Source organism: Hyperolius riggenbachi, chromosome 2 (genome assembly GCF_040937935.1).
Source record: "Hyperolius riggenbachi isolate aHypRig1 chromosome 2, aHypRig1.pri, whole genome shotgun sequence".
Lineage (NCBI taxonomy): Eukaryota > Metazoa > Chordata > Amphibia > Anura > Hyperoliidae > Hyperolius > Hyperolius riggenbachi.
In genome coordinates, this window is record NC_090647.1 from 329,986,419 (window position 1) to 330,004,920 (window position 18,502).

An 18,502-nucleotide genomic window follows, 5' to 3' on the forward strand; every position below is an offset into this window, starting at 1 on the left:
TGCTCACATCATTATCAGTTTTATTCAACCCCCAAGTGACATTCATTCTTAGTACTTAGTACAACATCCTTTTCCAGTTATAACAGCTTTTAAACATTAAGCATAGCTTGACACAAATGTCTTGCAGCAATCTACGGGTATCTTAGCCCATTCTTCATGGGCAAAAGCCTCCAGTTCAGACACATTCTTAGGCTTGCGCGCGGCAACTGCTTTCTTTAAGTCCCACCAGAGGTTCTCAATCGGATTTAAGTCTGGTGACTGCGATGGCCACTCCCAAGCCTCAGGTTTGTGACGGAGTGCATCACATTTTCATCCAATATTTCCTAGTACTGAAGAGAATTCATGGTACCTTGCACATGCTGAAGCTTCCCTGTACCCGCAGAAGCAAAACAGCCCCAAAGCATGATTGACCCCCCCTCCATGCTTCTCAGTAGGCAAGGTGTTCTTTTCTTCATAGGCCTTGTTCTTCCTTCTCCAAACATAGCATTGATCCATGGGCCCAAACAGTTCTAATTTTGTTTCATCAGTCCACAGAATACTATCCCAAAACTTTTGTGGTTTGTCCACATGACTTTAGGCATACTGGAGTAGACTCTTTTTATTCTTTGGAGACAGCAAGGGGGTGTGCCTGAGAGTTCTGGCATGGAGGCCTTCATTACGCAGTGTGCGCCTTATTGTCTGAGCTGAAACTTTAGTACCTGCATCGGACAAATCTTTTTTTCACACAGGGACATTTCTCCACTTTGCGCTTCAGGTAGCGCACAGCAGTCGAAGTCAGCATCTTCTTTCTGCCACGACCAGGTAGCTTTTCAACAGTGCCCTTTGCCTTGAATTTGCGAATGATGCTTCATGTGGTGTCTCTTGGTATGTTTAACATCTTTGAAATCTTCTTATAGCCATTGCCCTTCCTGTGAAGAGAAATCACCTCTTCTCTTGTCTTCCTGCACCATTCTCTTGACTTCACCATGTTTGTAAACACACCAGTAAATGTCTAGAAGGAGCTGAGTATCACAGTCATTTTAAATCTGCCTAATTGGTGCTTATTATGCTTGATTGCTGCTCGTTAACAACCACAGGTGTTTTCAATACCTGATTGAAAACACTTGAATAAACCTCTGTTCTTAAGAGTGGTAGTCCTTAAGTAGTTGAATAATTGTGTCAATGAAGAAATCACACAAAAAAATGTAATACTGTATTACAAAAACAATTGATGTAATTTTAGTTGCATTTGGTTTTTTAAAAAGTCCTCGTAAGATTTCATTCTGAACACAATTACAAATGTACACTAAATTCCCTAAAACCCTCTACAGCATTGGGGGTTGAATAATTTTGAACACAACTGTAAATACTCACGTGTTGAGTAATACTCACGATGCTGCTGACTCCTCCCCTCAGTCCCGGGACACAGATCGGTGCTGAACAGAAGCTTTGGGATCTCCATTGGGCTGCAAAAGACCAATGGGAATCCTCAGCCACAGGGAGAATTCTCGTTGGTCCACTGTAGACCAATGAGAATTCTCTCTATTGCTAGGACTAATTAATCTATTGTCTCCTATGGGGAACCCCATTATCCTACCAGCCTCCACGGTGTGTACCGAGGAAGTGAGTGTCGGTGATTAGTGGGGAATGGCGGCAGGATACATAAGCAGTGATCACGATCAGAGTGGACAGGCGGACATGGAGACAAGACAAGACAAGACAAATAACATTTATATTGCGCTTTTCTCCTTGCGGACTCAAAGCGCCAGAGCAGAGCAGCAGCCACTAGGGCGCGCTCTATTGGCAGTAGCAGTGTAAGGGAGACTTGCCAAAGGTCTCCTACTGAATTAGTGCTGGCTTACTTAACAGGCAGAGCCGAGATTCGAACCCTGGTCTCCTGTGTCAGAGGCAGAGCCATTACACCATCAGCCAGGCCGTTGGAGCAGTTGGCACAGATTATGCAAGCAGATGCAAAATGGACAGAGCGTTTAACATGCCTGTTTTGCATCCATTCAAGTGTGAACCGCCCCTAAGTCTTCATTCACACAAAAATCTGTTGCATTCCAGTCCTGTGCTGTGAGTTTTGCATCTGTTTTTTTATCAGTTTTAATGGACTGGAACGGAACTGTACGCATTATATGTGTGAACACAGTCATAGAAAACTGATGCAAACTTATGGAAACTGGAAAACTGACAGAACAGGACTGGAATAGAACTGTACACTTTCTAAGTGTGAACACAGACTAAACCTAAACTGTTTATGAGAGAATTATACAGTGGCTTGCAAAAGTATTCGGCCCCCTTGAAGTTTTCCACATTTTGTCACATTACTGCCATAAACATGAATCAATTTTATTGGAATTCCATGTGAAAGACCAATACAAAGTGGTGTACAAGTGAGAAGTGGAACGAAAATCATACATGGTTCCAAACATTTTTTACAAATAAATAACTGCAAAGATGGGTGTGCGTAATTATTTGGGCCCCTGAGTCAATACTTTGTAGAACCACCTTTTGCTGCAATTACAGCTGCCAGTCTTTTAGTGTATGTCTCTACCAGCTTTGCACATCTATAGACTGAAATCCTTGCCCATTCTTCTTTGCAAAACAGCTCCAGCTCAGTCAGATTAGATGGACAGCGTTTGTGAACAGCAGTTTTCAGATCTTGCCACAGATTTTCGATTGGATTTAGATCTGGACTTTGACTGGGCCATTCTAACACATAGATATGTTTTGTTTTAAACCATTCCATTCTTGCCCTGGCTTTATGTTTAAGGTCGTTGTCCTGCTGGAAGGTGAACCTCCGCCCCAGTCTCAAGTCTTTTGCAGACTCCAAGAGGTTTTCTTTCAAGATTGCCCTGTATTTGGCTCCATCCATCTTCCCATCAACTCTGACCAGCTTCCCTGTCTCTGCTGAAGAGAAGCACCCCCAGAGCATGATGCTGCCACCACCATATTTGACAGTGGGGATGGTGTGTTCAGAGTGATGTGCAGTGTTAGTTTTCCGCCACACATAGCGTTTTGCATTTTGGTCATAAAGTTCAGTTTTGGTCTCATCTGACCAGAGCACCTTCTTCCACATGTTTGCTGTGTCCCCCACATGGCTTGTGGCAAACTGCAAACAGGACTTCTTATGCTTTTCTGTTAACAATTGCTTTCTTCTTGCCACTCTTCCATAAAGGCCAATTTTGTGCAGTGCATGACTAATAGTTGTCCTATGGACAGATTCCCCCACCTAAGCTGTAGATCTTTGCAGTTCGTCACCATGGGCCTCTTGACTGCATTTCTGATCAGCGCTCTTCTTTTTCGGTCTGTGAGTTTAGGTGCACGGTCTTGTCTTGGTAGGTTTACAGTTGTGCCATACTCCTTCCATTTCTGAATGATCGCTTGAACAGTGCTCCGTGGGATGTTCAAGGCTTTGGAAATCTTTTTGTAGCCTAAGCCTGCTTTAAATTTCTTAATAACTTTATCCCTGACCTGTCTGGTGTGTTCTTTAGACTTCATGGTGTTGTTGCTCCCAATATTCGCTTAGACAACCTCTGAGGTCATCAAGGAGCAGCTGTATTTGTACTGACATTAGATTACACACATGTGCACTCTATTTTGCCATTAGCACTCATCAGGCAATGTCTATGGGCAACTGACTGCACTCAGACCAAAGGGGGCTGAATAATTACGCACATCCCACTTTGCAGTTATTGGTTTGTAAAAAATGTTTGGAATCATGTATGCCACAATTCGCGCGATTTTCAGCAATTTGCGTGCGCAAAAGTCAGCGAACGGCACTTCACATGTTAACTGTTTAGCACATTCGTGCTAAACAGTTAACACGGATTTGTGAATCAAGCCCATGGTATTAACAAAAGCACTGTACAGTTATTTGTAGTATATCAAAAATTCCTATTTAGATCAATTGAGATAAATAGACCAGGAAAATCAGCTAATAATGAGGTAACCGCTGGGTGCGGGAGCGTACCGCACGCTCGGACCAGCAGTCCTCATTGCCAGTGCTCCATGCGACCAAAACTAATTGCTGAAGACCATGCTTCAACATAACAAACCTAAAAATAAGTAGAAAAAAGAGAGAAGAAATGGAAAGAAAAGACGGAAAAGTAAAAAAGGAAAAGAAGATAAGATGATATGGAGTACCCGACTCCACATCAAGAAGGAGAAGAGAAAAAGTGAGTCAGGGTGAGTCTACAGCCGAGTATCCTAATGCCGTTACTGGAAGGTGAGAATAATACAGGGGACTAACTGAGCTCCCCTTTCAGATAGATGCCTGGAAACTAGAGGCACCCCATATTTTATCAAACAGGAATTGTTTATCTGTTAGTCTGGCAGTAAGCAATTCCATCTTATAAACATGGGACAATTTAGCCAAAACCTCAGCTCTAGATGGGGTTTTAGGGTCCCTCCAATGTTTAGCAATTAAACATCTGGCAGCTGTAAGATAGTGGTTGAGAAATCGTTGAGTGTGTGATTTTACTTTTGGAATGGGAACTATTAGATTAGTATGTTAAAAAATATGTTGAATAACATCCGCCCAGAAGTTCTTAATATGGGGACAATACCAGAAAATATGAAATAAAGAGCCAGACTGGTCACACTCCCTCCAACACAGTGGAGAGATAGCTGGAAACCATTTATGCAACTTCACTGAGTCCTATACCACAACAACATTATTTTGTGTATATTTTCCTTTATAATTACACAAATAGAGGTTTTGGCTGCATTGACCCATATTTTAGACCATGTTTCCAGAGTAGGTTGAGTACCACATTCATCATCCCAATATTTCATATATTTATGACAGAAATTAACTGTTTTATGAGTAGAAGCAGGTGTATAAGCTTGAAATTAGCACTTTTTGTTGAGGGCCCAGTTCCCATATTGCCTCTAATTCCGACTTTTTGGGGAATGTTAAGGTTGGTGAAAGAGAATGAAGAAAATTCCTTATTTGCATATATTGCAGAAAATATGTATTGTCCAAATGAAGCTTCTCTTTGAGAGATTCAAATGAGAGTAATCGATTTTCCCCCTGCCTCCATGGCAACACATCGGGTATTGGTTCCCGCCCCCAATACCCCACAGGACATGATTAGTATAAGTGTTTTGATTACAGCCCCGCCCGCTGTCTTTTTTTCCTGGTCCATCACCTCACAGGACGGCAGGCTTTTGTCCTGCAAAACATTTTTATTTTTACCCCCTTGCCGGTCTCATTATGGGACCCTCGCACAGGCTGCCTCCCCTGTTGCTACCCATTACACAGGCTCTAAATGGGCCTAAACATGGGGGACCCCGTTCTGCTGGTCTTGGGGGTCATGTCCGCTCGCTCGCTCTGGATATAGAGGCCCTAACAGTGCCTGGTGGATGAGGGGCTGGAGCAACTTACTTTCTGCCGCTCTAAATGGGTGGTTTCGGCCGGCATCCATTTCCTCTTTTCGGCCTGTCGGGTTCTGCATATGGGAGTATTCATCGCAGGGTAGCGTGCGCTCCACCGTCTTGTACCTGGCGGAGTGGCCAAATGAAACGCAAGGACGAGATCCGGAAGAACGCCGGGATCGCGTCATTTCCGCCGCTTTGGATTGGCTGGATGCATGGCGGGGCCTCCGACCCGGTAGTAATGCGTCTGGTAGCGCGCACAGTCTATTTAAACAGCTGACACTGGCTACAATGTGTCTGGAGGCTGTGCGCGCAGGGGGAAAACGCCGCTGGCTATTGCGGACAGTTGGATGCAGCGCAACCCGGACGCATGTATATATAATATATATATTTTCCTGCAGAACACCAGGTGGGTTTTTTTACTTGAATGGATTGAAGTTTTTTTATATCCCTATGCTCTATAGTTTAGGGATGCTTTCTCTTGTTTTCCACTTTGATCCTTATACTGTCATTCTGTTTCCTCTTTGCAGCTGACTTTGCTGCCTAACTATGGATGCCTATAGGCCTCACACAGACCAGCAATACTATCAAAGGTAAGGGGGGTACAAGGTAAGTTAGTAAGAACAAGGACAGAATGGAGTGCTCATTACTGCATTCTCTTTTGCAGTTCCAGATCACGTAACAAAAGACGTGCTTCAAGGTCGCCTCCTCGCAACAGGGCAAGACGCAGATCGAGTTCGGCGGACAGATCAAGGAGAAGAAAATCGAAGCATACAAAGTCTCACAAAAGGGATAAATCAAGGTCAAGGTCCCCGGATTATCGGAATCAGGACAAACTTTGTTGGGCTTGTTCTCAGCCGGCAGTTCCAGGGAAGACGGTCTGCGCGGACTGTTTTCGAGAAATGGGGAAACAGACAAACGAAGAACCTATAGATGTTACAGAAATTGTTCAAAAGGCTGTACAGGAATCAGTGCAGGATTATATGTCTAAGATTCCACTACAGATGTCACAGCAGCAACAACTGCATATGCCGGATCAGCCGTCGACATCAGCGATGGAGGCGCAGGAAAACGATTTGGAGATCGGTTTCGATTTTGCTCTTGTAGAGCCGTATGTAAGGGCGGTGAGAGAAGCGATTGGGTGGGAGGACCCAGTTCAAGAACCGCAGGAAACATCAAAGAAACCGAAGAAATATTACGCACATTTATCTAAGTCTAGAACTACTTTCCCGATTATGGATGAAATTCAAGATCTAATAGATCAGGAATGGCAAAAAATAGAAAAGAAGACTCCTATTGCTAACAGGCTGTCAAAGTTATATCCATTGCCAGAAGACGGAGTAAGTTCTTTGGAGAATGCACCATCAGTAGATGCCTCAGTGGTTCGCCTGGCGAAACACGTTACTCTTCCAATAGAAGACTCTATCGCGTTTAAGGATCCGCTTGACAGAAAGCTGGACTTAGACTTAAAGAAAATTTATGTGGGCTGTGGCGGAGCTTGTAAACCAGCAATCGCTCTTACCTCTGTAGGTCAAGCCATCAGAGCATGGACAGACAACTTAGAACAGAAGATTAGAGATGATGCTGAAAAGGAAGATCTAATTACAGCATTAGAGGACCTAAAGATTACCGGGGACTTCGTGGGCGAAGCGGCTATAGACATCATCCGCTCCTCAGCTAGGTCTATGTTAGTATCTGTAACAGCCAAAAGAGCCTTATGGTTAAGATCTTGGGTGGCGGACCCGGCTTCCCGGTTGCTATGGTGTAAGATTCCATATGATGGAAAATCTTTATTTGGAGACAAAATGGATACTGCCATCACCCGAGTGACTGGGGGTAAGTCGGGTCTTATACCTCAAGATCGACGACCTATGAGGCAATTCGCACCGTCACAAGGACAGCAACAGTCGTCCAGATACAGGAACGCAAGAAACTACAAGCCCGGCAGGAGCTATAGAAAAAATTGGCAAATGGGCCAAACTAACTATGGGAGAGCTAACAAACAGAAAGCTAATTCAGCACCAACCCCCAAAAAGTCTTTTTGACAACTATCAAGGCCAGGAATGCCCGGTTGGGGCGAGGTTAATGAACTACGCTCAGATATGGAAATCTCACATACATGCCCCTTGGGTAGTAAGAACAGTGACCACGGGGCATTTCTGGACCTTCGCAAGTACACCACCAGCAAATCATTTCAGACGAACAAAGTTACCAGTTACAACGGACAAAAGGGAGATACTGGACACCTATCTGCAAGAATTGATTCAGAAAAAGGCAATAATACCGGTTCCACAGCAGCAAGAAAAGCAAGGATTCTACTCGAGCCTATTTTTCGTTCAGAAAAAGTCGGGGGACTGGCGACCCGTGCTCGACCTCAAACTGCTCAATTCATATATACGTCTAGAAAAGTTCAAAATGGAATCATTGAACACAATAATAGCAGCTGTAAGACCGGACGATTTCCTGTTGTCCATCGATCTGGAAGATGCTTACTTGCATATACCAATACAGGAATCATTCCAAAAGTTTCTCCGGTTCGCGGTAGGAAATCAACACTTTCAATTTGTATGCCTCCCGTTCGGGATCTGTACAGCCCCAAGGACTTTTACCAAGGTTCTGATAGAAGTGATTGCTCTCCTGAGACTAAAAGGGCTACGTTGTCACCATTATTTAGACGACATTCTTCTACTGGCAGATTCAGAAGGGCAGATAGAACTCCACAAGCAGTTACTAATCCAAACCCTTGTAAGATTCGGCTGGTTAATCAATTATCACAAAAGTCATCTAGCTCCAACAAAAGATTTGATATATCTGGGAGCGAGATTTATCACAGAGGAGAATGCAGTGGGGTTACCACAGGAGAAGTTACTGACAGTGAAGCAGAGAGTCTTACAGGTATTACTGGCACAGCATGCACAGGCAAGGGTATGTCTAAAAGTCATAGGGACAATGTCATCTACCATACCAATGGTGCCATGGGCACATTGGCACCTGAGAAATTTCCAACAAGGCTTTCTCCAGCAATGGGATGGTCTGAATCTGACGCAGACCATATTGTTAACAACTTTCATGAAAACAGATTTAAGTTGGTGGCTAACAGACAGCAATCTTCTGAGGAGAGTCCAACTGAAGCAAGAGAGACCGATTATTGTGCAAACAGACGCAAGCACAAAGGGATGGGGAGCATCCTGCGCAGGAACTATAGCACAGGGAGTGTGGCCTCGATTCATGAGCAGTTGGCCAGCAAACAGGCTAGAATTGAGAGCAGCCTTTTGTGCCCTGAGAGCCTTTCACCACATAGTCAAGGGCAGAGTAGTGACTCTCAGGATGGACAATATGACAGCTGTGGCATACGTCAGAAATCAGGGTGGCACTCGGAGCCACTCTCTTTTGCAGGAGGCAAGGTTAATATTCGAGTATGCAGTCAGTCATCTAGTCTCAATTTCAGCGACGCATATTCCGGGGACTCTGAACATAGTACCGGATTACCTCAGTCGTACGCAGCTATCCAACAACGAGTGGGAACTGCAAGATACAGTATTCCAGTGGATCTGTTCACAGATGGGGACTCCAGAACTGGACTTAATGGCCACGAGGAAGAACAGCAAATGCAAGAGATTCTACAGTCGATACCGGGAGCCGGGGGCGGAGGAATTGGATGCGTTGACAGCCCCTTGGAGCTTCCAATTAGCTTACGTGTTTCCTCCAGTACCCCTAATTATGCATCTCTTGAGAAGACTCAGGTCGGAAGCTGTGACGTTAATAGCAATCCTCCCACACTGGCCCAGAAGGCCTTGGTTCCCTACAGCTCTTCAGATGGCGATGACCCAGCCCCTCCAGCTGCCATGCAACAGGGAATTACTATCTCAGGGACCGATATATCATCCAGATCCGACCCGATTGAAATTGATGGCCTGGAAATTGAGAGGGGGAAGTTAAGGAACCTAGGATGTTCAGAAACAGTAATAGAGACCTTACAGAAGGCTCGGAAGCTCTCCACGAACACAACCTATCAAAGAATCTGGAAGGTTTTTTTGGAATTCTCAAGATCTCAGAGCTTCAGTCCCCTCAATCCATCGGTGAGCGACATTCTAGCTTTTCTGCAGACAGGAGTGGAGAAGGGACTAAGTGTACACTCTATTAAAGTGCAAATTTCTGCTATCTCAGCCTTGACCAGTAAGAAATGGGCAGACAATCCGCTAATTAAGCAATTTGTGTTGGCTGTGACCAAACTACGCCCTCCCATAAAACCAGTCTTTGCTTCATGGGACTTACCGTTAGTTCTAGAATATCTTACTAGACCACCCTTTGAGCCTATCGAACAATGTTCGTTATGGGACTTGACTCTGAAGACAATCTTTCTAGTTGCCATCTCTTCGGCTCGTAGGGTCTCGGAATTACAAGCATTGAGCTATCGAGAGCCGTATTTAGTCTTCTATCCTGATAGGGTGCAACTTAGGCCAATTCAGGGGTTTCTTCCAAAAGTTTCTTCCAGTCATCATCTAAATCAGGAGTGGTCACTACCGAACTTCACGCAGGAAGGTTCATCCACCCTACACTCCTTAGACGTATCCAGGGCTCTAAAAACCTATGTTCAGGCTACAAAGGAAATCCGGAAATCCGAAAGATTGTTCATCATACAATCAGGTTACAGGAAAGGACAGGCAGCCTCGAGCAGGACAATTGCATCGTGGTTAGTCCGACTAATACAAAACGCATACAAGGCACGGGGGATAAACCCACCGAAAGAAATCAGGGCACACTCGACTCGCAGTGTAGCCACGTCCTGGGCATCTCAGGCTAGAGTTATGCCTGAAAAAATTTGCCAAGCGGCAAACTGGACTAATATAAATACTTTTGTTAACCATTACAAAGTTGATACGTCAACCGCGACTCCCGTAGAATTCGGAAGGGCGGTCATAATGTGTGCATCTGCATCTCTGTAGTTTGTAGAATAAATGTTTTGCCGTGATTTGCACCTGCCACAGTCTCCCTCCCGTTGTTTTCTTATAGTTAGATCCCGATGTGTTGCCATGGAGGCAGGGGGAAAAGTGAAAATTGTATACTTACCTACCGGTAATTTTCCTTTCCCCATGCATCCATGGCAACACAGCGGTCCCTCCCACTGTTCGGTGATGTACTAGTTACTGGACAGCGGGCGGGGCTGTAATCAAAACACTTATACTAATCATGTCCTGTGGGGTATTGGGGGCGGGAACCAATACCCGATGTGTTGCCATGGATGCATGGGGAAAGGAAAATTACCGGTAGGTAAGTATACAATTTTCACTTATCTGATGGGTCCAAAAGATCTTCTATGAATCTAATATGATTTGAGTGCCATTTGGAGTTTGACATGAAAGTAAGTCCAGGACTGAAATCCGGAGAACCTAAAACAGGACGAAGAATGGAATTCGGAGTAAAGAGTTCCAACCTTTTTTGAAGAGACTGCCATAAATGGATGTTCGTGGTGATTGAAGAAAAGATCTTTGCAGAGTGGGGAATGAGTTTGGTGTTTGACCAAAGAGCAGAGCTAGGGTGCCAAGGTGCAAAATGATTAAAATCTATCTGAGACCATATTGCATGTGGATATTTAGAAAGCCAGGTTACCATCTGTCGAAGTTGAGAGGCTACATAATAATTGTAGAGATTAGGCACTGATAGACCCCCAAATTGTCTTTGGAGCAATAAAACTGATCTAGCTATCCTAGGTGGTTTATGTTGCCAAATGAATTGAAACACTTTGCGCTGAAGAGGAACAAACATATGCTTGAGAATGTCTAGAGGCATCACTGACATTACATATAGTAACTTGGGGAGAGAGTTCATCTTAAAGAAAACCATTCGACCTATCCAAGAGAAGTCTGAACAAATTCTGGAAAATAAGGGAACAATATTACACTTAATCAGCTGAGAAGTATTTTTGGGGATTGTTATTCCCAGATATTTCAGAGAGTCCTGTTGGATTCTATACTAATAGCCTGTCAGCAGGGGCGGCGCCAGGGGGGTGCTTGGGGGTGCTCGAGCACCCCCTAGAATTGTCCAAGCACCCCCAAAGCACCCCCTGGAGTGAACTGACTTCAGGCGTCTAAAAGACGCCAAGTCAGTTCACACACCGGCAGCACGGAGCAGCAGGCAGGGCTACGGTAAGATGGCCGCCCGGAGCCCTGTTCTGCAGACTTCGGGCGGCCATTTTCCCGTAGCCCTGCTCTCTGCATGCAGGCAGGAAGTCTCGTGGTGACGTCGGGAAGGAAGAGGATCGTGGGCGCGCGGGCGCTGCGCGCCACAATGAGGTCGGGACTCGGGACAGGAGGTCGGGAAAGAAGGTCTTCTGGCTGTAGGTGAGTAAATGGGTTTTTCTTTTCTTTTTCAGGTGATGCGGATTGTGCATATTGGGGTCATATCTGCTACGGATTGTGCATATTGGGGTCATATCTGCTACGGATTGTGCATATTGGGGTCATATCTGCTACGGATTGTGCATATTGGGGCGATATCTGCTACCGATTGTGCATATTGGGGTCATTTCTGCTACCGATTGTGCATATTGGGGTCATTTCTGCTACCGATTGTGCATATTGGGGTCATTTCTGCTACCGATTGTGCATATTGGGGTCATATCTGCTACCGATTGTGCATATTGGGGTCATATCTGCTACCGATTGTGCATATTGGGGTCATATCTGCTACCGATTGTGCATATTGGGGTCATATCTGCTACCGATTGTGCATATTGGGGTCATATCTGCTACCGATTGTGCATATTGGGGTCATTTCTGCTACGGATTGTGCATATTGGGGTCATATCTGCTACCGATTGTGCATATTGGGGCCATATCTGCTACCGATTGTGCATATTGGGACCATATCTGCCACCGATTGTGCATATTGGGACCATATCTGCCACCGATTGTGCATATTGGGACCATATCTGCTACCGATTGTGCATATTGGGACCATATCTGCCACCGATTGTGCATATTGGGACCATATCTGCTACCGATTGTGCATATTGGGACCATATCTGCTACCGATTGTGCATATTGGGACCATATCTGCTACCGATTGTGCATATTGGGACCATATCTGCTACCGATTGTGCATATTGGGACCATATCTGCTACCGATTGTGCATATTGGGACCATATCTGCTACCGATTGTGCATATTGGGACCATATCTGATAACGATTGTGCATATTGGGGCCATATCTGATAACGATTGTGCATATTGGGGCCATATCTGATAACGATTGTGCATATTGGGGCCATATCTGATAACGATTGTGCATATTGGGGCCATATCTGATAACGATTGTGCATATTGGGGCCATATCTGATAACGATTGTGCATATTGGGGCCATATCTGATAACGATTGTGCATATTGGGGCCATATCTGATAACGATTGTGCATATTGGGGCCATATCTGATAACGATTGTGCATATTGGGGTCATATCTGATAACGATTGTGCATATTGGGGTCATTGGACGTGTTTTTTGTTAAAATCTGCTCACATTACGTGTATTTTCTTGAGAAAACCTGCACAATTATGTGAATTTTCTGGGAAAAGGGTCACCAAAACTTGGGCCCTCTGTCTTTGCGTTGCACTTTTAAAGGGAACCCGAGGTGAGAATAATATTGAGGCTGCCATATTTATCTCCCTTTAAGCAATACCAGTTGCCTGGCTGCCGTGCTGGTCCTCTGCCTCTTATTCTTTCAACCATAGACCCTGAACAAGCATGCAGCAGGTCAGGGGTTTCTGACAATATTGTCAGAACTGACAAGATTAGCTGCATGGCTTGTTTCTGGTGTAATTCAGTTCACTACTACAGCCAAATAGATCAGCAGGGCTGCCAGGCAACTAGTATTGTTTAAAAGGAAATAAATATGGCAGCCACCATATCACTCTCACCCTGGGTTCACTTTAAATTACAGTTAGCCCCGCCCTCATCCAGTCATGACCACGCCCATTTTTTCGCCGCGGCGCGCTTCGCGCGCCGCAGGTTGTAGCCACGCCCATTTTTGGCGCAGCGCGCTTCGCGCGCCGCAGGTCGTCAGCTCCCCTGGAAATTGGTCCAGCACCTGCATAGCACCCCCTAAAAAAATTTCCTGGAGCCGCCACTGCCTGTCAGAATTGAAGTTAGTTGGCAGTCAGGGATATTTAGGGAGAGAACCTCAGATTTAGAATTGATGATTTTGTAGTTAGATAGAGAGCCAAATATGTTAATTTCAGACTTCAAAGAAGCCAACGAGATTAAGGGTTGTGAAATGGTAAGTTAGACATCGTCAGCAAATAGAGACAGTTTATATTCCTGACTGCCAATCATGATGCCATGAATGTCAGGGTTGACCCTAATTCTAGCCGCCAAAGGTTCTATAGATAATGCAAAAAGCAGTGGGGACAAGGGGCAACCCTGACGTGTGCCATTGGAGATCCCAAAGAAATCATTGGGGTCTGTATATGGGACCTTCAATGCCACTTGTGGGTGTGAATATAGCTTTTGTAGAGTTTGAAAGTAAGAGCCAGTGAATCCCATATAGTTTAAACATTGAAAGAGAAAAGTCCAATTTAACCTGCTGGGCGTTTCAATCCCACGGGAGGGTTTTTTTCGCCCGATTTTTTTTACTATCATGTAGCTAGCCTAGCGCTAGCTACATGATTCTCCCCTTCCTCCTCTCTCCCTCCCACCCTTCTGATCGTCGCCGGCGATCACGCCCATAAGGAAATCCCATTCTAAACGGGATTTCCTTTAGGCCTTCCCCAGTCGCCATGGATGGAGTGATGTCATCGACGTCGTGACATCACTGGGACTCCCGATCCACCCCAAAGCGCAGCCTGGCGGCGATTGGCCAGGCTGCGCACGGGGTCTGCGGGGGGGGGGCCCTCTTTCGCGCGGGTAGCGGCGGATCGGCGGGGAGCGGCGGCGCTCGGGGCAAACATCGGGTTTGAAAAAAAAATTATCAAAATCGGCCCAGCGGGGCCTGAGCGGTGCCCTCTAGCGTCTCTGGACTAGCACAGCTCGTCCAGAACGCTAGGGAGGTTAAGCGATCAAACGCTTTTTCCGCGTCTAAACTTAATATAAGTGATTGAATCTTGTTATGATTAATATAATCAATAATATTTATGGATCGTCTAATATTATCCCCCGCATATCGGCCAGTGATAAAACCCACTTGGTCCAGATGGATCAACGACGGCATTAATCGGGAAAGGCGATTAGCCAAAAGTTTACAAAAAATTTTAAGATCCGTATCGATTAGTGAAATGGGTCTGTAGCTTTTGTAATCTAAAGGATATGTGAGGGAGCAGGCTGGTGTTGTACTTTATACTGGTTGAACTCGATGGACGTATGTCTTTTTTCAACCAAAATAACTATGTAACTATGTAACTATGTAACTTATTAGATTTGTGGATTACCACCATGTGCGAGTTCAGCATAGAGTTTGGAATTTGCTCACGGTCCATAAAGGCCCTAAATAGAATAGTTAATTTGGGAATAAGTTGGTCTGAGAATTTTTTTGTAATATGCTATCGTGAATCCATCTGGACCAGGAGCCTTATGGGGTTTAAGGGGTTTTAAGGTCTCTCTAATCTCCTCTTGCGTGATTACTGCATTTAACCATTTACCGACATCTTATCGTATTAAAACGTCATGCTTACCGCTATTAACGGCAACATGACGTTTTAATACGTCGCGCATTCCCGCCACTGCTACCGCTGTGTGTGCGCCGCTACCGCCGCTGTTTCCGTTGGGATCCCGTGCTGGGTGATTGGGGAAGAAGACCAAACGGTACTCTATCCAATCGCAGTGCCTGGAGTGAATGGACGTGACCGCGAACAGCCGATTCACAAAAACAGGAAATGTAACAATTAAATAAAGTGTAAAAAAAAAAAAAAAAAAAAAGGGAACACTTCCTATAACGAGTGTTCACTAGCGCCATCTTGTGGGCAAAAAGTATATTACACCTACAAAATACATACATTTTCAAGTACATACACATCATTAATAAAATTACACTTCCAACCCTCCCCCCCCCCCCAAAAAAAAAACACTTGTAAAAAAAGAAAATCAGCCTAAAAAAAAAAAATAGTTGCCTTAGGGACTCAGCTTTTTTATTCTATATTTTATGGGGGGAAATTAATTTTAATTTATTACATAGGGGCTTGTAATTATGGCCAGAACAAAAAAAAACAGAACAGAAAAATAACACTTATATTTCAAAACAATATACTGTCGCCATACATTGTGATAGGGACATAATTTAAACGTTTTAATAATCGGGACCACTGGGCAAATAAAACGTGTTTGTTTTATCCACAGGAGAATGTTTAATTTTAAAACTATAATGGCTGAAAACTGAGAAATAATGATTTTTTTCTTTTTTTTTCTGTTTTTCTCATTAAAACGCATTTAGAATAAAAAAATTCTTAGCAAAATGTACTATCCACAGAAAGCCTAATTGGTGGCGAAAAAAACGAGGTATAGATCATTTTCTTGTGATAAGTAGTAATAAAGTTATTAGGGAATAAAAGGAAGGAGCACTGACAACTGAAAATTGCTCTGGTCCGTTAGGATAAAAACCCTTGGAGGTGAACTGGTTAAGGAAGCTGCCTGACTCTGGGACAGCATGGATAGCCCACAGCTTCTCAGGTATTTATTAATCTCATCAGCATGAGAATTTGTGATTTCTCATCCTTTTCTTTCAAATTATACAGTGAGGAAAAGTATGACTTGAATATAGCAGCGATATCTCTTAGGTCATAATGAGGTATCTTTTAGAGCAAATACTGCATTACGGGCTTCTCAGTTTTTTAGCTAACAAAGTATGAGCCTTATTGCCTTTCTCATAGAATAATTGTTTAGTGAATGCTAAAGATTATTCATTTTTTTTCAAATGAAGCTCTGAGATAGACTTACGAATCTTCTCTAACTCTTTATATCTTTCAAGGGTGGGAGTTTTTTTAAATTGTTCATCCTTTAGGATCAATTTATTATAGAGTTCGGAGAGTTGCTTATTATATTCTTTCTATTATATTGCTATGAATTATAAGTCCTTACCCAGGGCCGGCCCTAGACTTTTTGCCGCCTGAGGCAAATTTTTAAAAAATTGCCACCGCCGCCCCTCCCCCCCTCGGGGGGGGGGGGGGGGCGCTTTCTGGGGGGCCGCCGAGCTGGAGGGGTAGCTGGCAGGACGGGGGTATTGGGCCAGCGGCGGGGAGGGGGGTCGGACCCCCCCCTCCCTCGCCTGGGTCCCCCATCCTCCGCTCCCCTCCAGCCTAAATAGACGCAGCCATATGTGTAAGAGGCACGGGCGGGGAGGACACTCACCTCTTCCCAGCATGCGCTCCACTGACGTCACTTCCTGCAGCGTTGCAGGAAGTGATGTCAGTGGAGCGCACGCTGGAGCGAGGAAGAGGTGAGTGTCCTCCCCACCCGTGCCTCTTACACATACGGCTGCGTCTATTTAGGCTGGAGGGGAGCGGAGGACGGGGGACCCAGGCGAGGGAGGGGGGGGGTCCGACCCCCCCTCCCCGCCGCTGGCCCAATACCCCCGTCCTGCCAGCTACCCCTCCAGCTCGGCGGGCCGGCTCCCCGCACCCACGGACGGGCGGGTGCCGCCCCTGGAAATTTGCCGCCTGAGGCAAAAGTTTCACCCCACCTCATGAGCGGGCCGGCCCTGTCCCTACCATATTTTAAAGTGGACCTGCACTCTTGCACAGGACAGATGGAATACATAGAGAAATGCACCCTATATGTATTAAGAGAGTTTAGCCTGTTTAATTCCCTCTCATTTGTGTCTAATCACAACTAATCTAATATCTTCCCTGTGTCACATGACTGCCAATGACAGAGATGGCAGATACAGGTAAGCTCATTTGAAAGCACAGGATGTTAACAATATGTCTGCTTCCATGAATCAGGAAGTAGAAACTGTGCAGATTTATTTTAAGATTTGTATCAGCTGTAACAAAGAAATGCTTTTTGTTTAAAGGTTATTATGCTGTTGTGTAGCTTTTAGAGCAGAGAGGTTGCTCTGAGTTCAGGTCCGCTTTAATTAAGACCACTATTGGGAAGAAGCCAATTAAACTGCCAATATGCTTAGGGGATATGAATTACACAAATGATTATATGGACCAAAATGGCACATTTGTTGTTTTATAGTAATAGATTCCAGTGGAAAGCATGCTATCCTGCATAATTCTTTATCTTTATGGTTTATGTTGAAAATATCAGTAGCCTCAACAGTAACGGGTAAAGGAAGAGAGTGTAAGTTAAAAAATGTATTTTATAATTAGTAGTATTATAATTAGTAGTTATTTGAAAAATGCCGACATCTTGCACGGCACTTTACAAAACCTTTTTGACAGGCATTCAGTGGGAAGGAGGAGGAGCTTTAAAATAATAAAAAAAAAAAAAGCAGTTTAAGATGGTGAGGATAGCTTACTTCGATGGCACATCACCATAAATGGGAAACAAAAGGGTAGTTTATTAAAACACTTGGACAACGGTGTGAAAAGCCTGATCCCTAGGCATTGGATGTATGACCAGGCACCTACTGCCAGGAAGTGATTTCGGTCTATAAATACCATTAGGAACCATAAAGACATCCCCTTTTTGCAGAAAGGTCATGTTGACAAATATTACCCAATATGGGCATTAAGAATTAATTATCCCATGATGATTATCCTGCTGTGATGACCTATCAGTAACGCTGTTCCTGGGAACAGATTTCTGGCGTCCATGCTTGTGACCATATTTTAAAGGCACTTGTATTAACCTGAAGTTAACTTCTGAGACCCGTGAAACGCAGTCCTTTAAATCTTGCTGAATAAATAATTTAATCTTTTTACATTTACCCTGTGGTTTTGGTTATTCTATCTTGAGTGGTAAAGACACCCTCCCTCCACCATATTTTTGTTTCATTACATTACCTATCTTTGGGCGCCTCCACCCCCCCCCCCCCCCCCCCCTCCAGTACTCTTCCTGGGAAGCTCTGTACTAGCACTCCTAGTTCTGTATTAGGTAGACATTGAGTCTCAAGCAGCCAGAAAGCACATTTATCCGGCATCAGCTAATCCCTGTCGGTGCTGAATAGCGGAGACTCTACTGTATTCATGTAATGTTCATTATTACAG

The 18,502-nt window shown here is 44.5% G+C and overlaps 1 protein-coding gene across 1 annotated transcript in view; it reads right to left on the minus strand.

Annotated features, from left to right (window-relative positions):
• The window catches only part of C2H3orf85 (chromosome 2 C3orf85 homolog), a 39,235-nt gene that overhangs the window by 17,708 nt on the left and 3,025 nt on the right, over positions 1 to 18,502 (minus strand). The gene's annotated exons all lie outside the window — the stretch shown is intronic.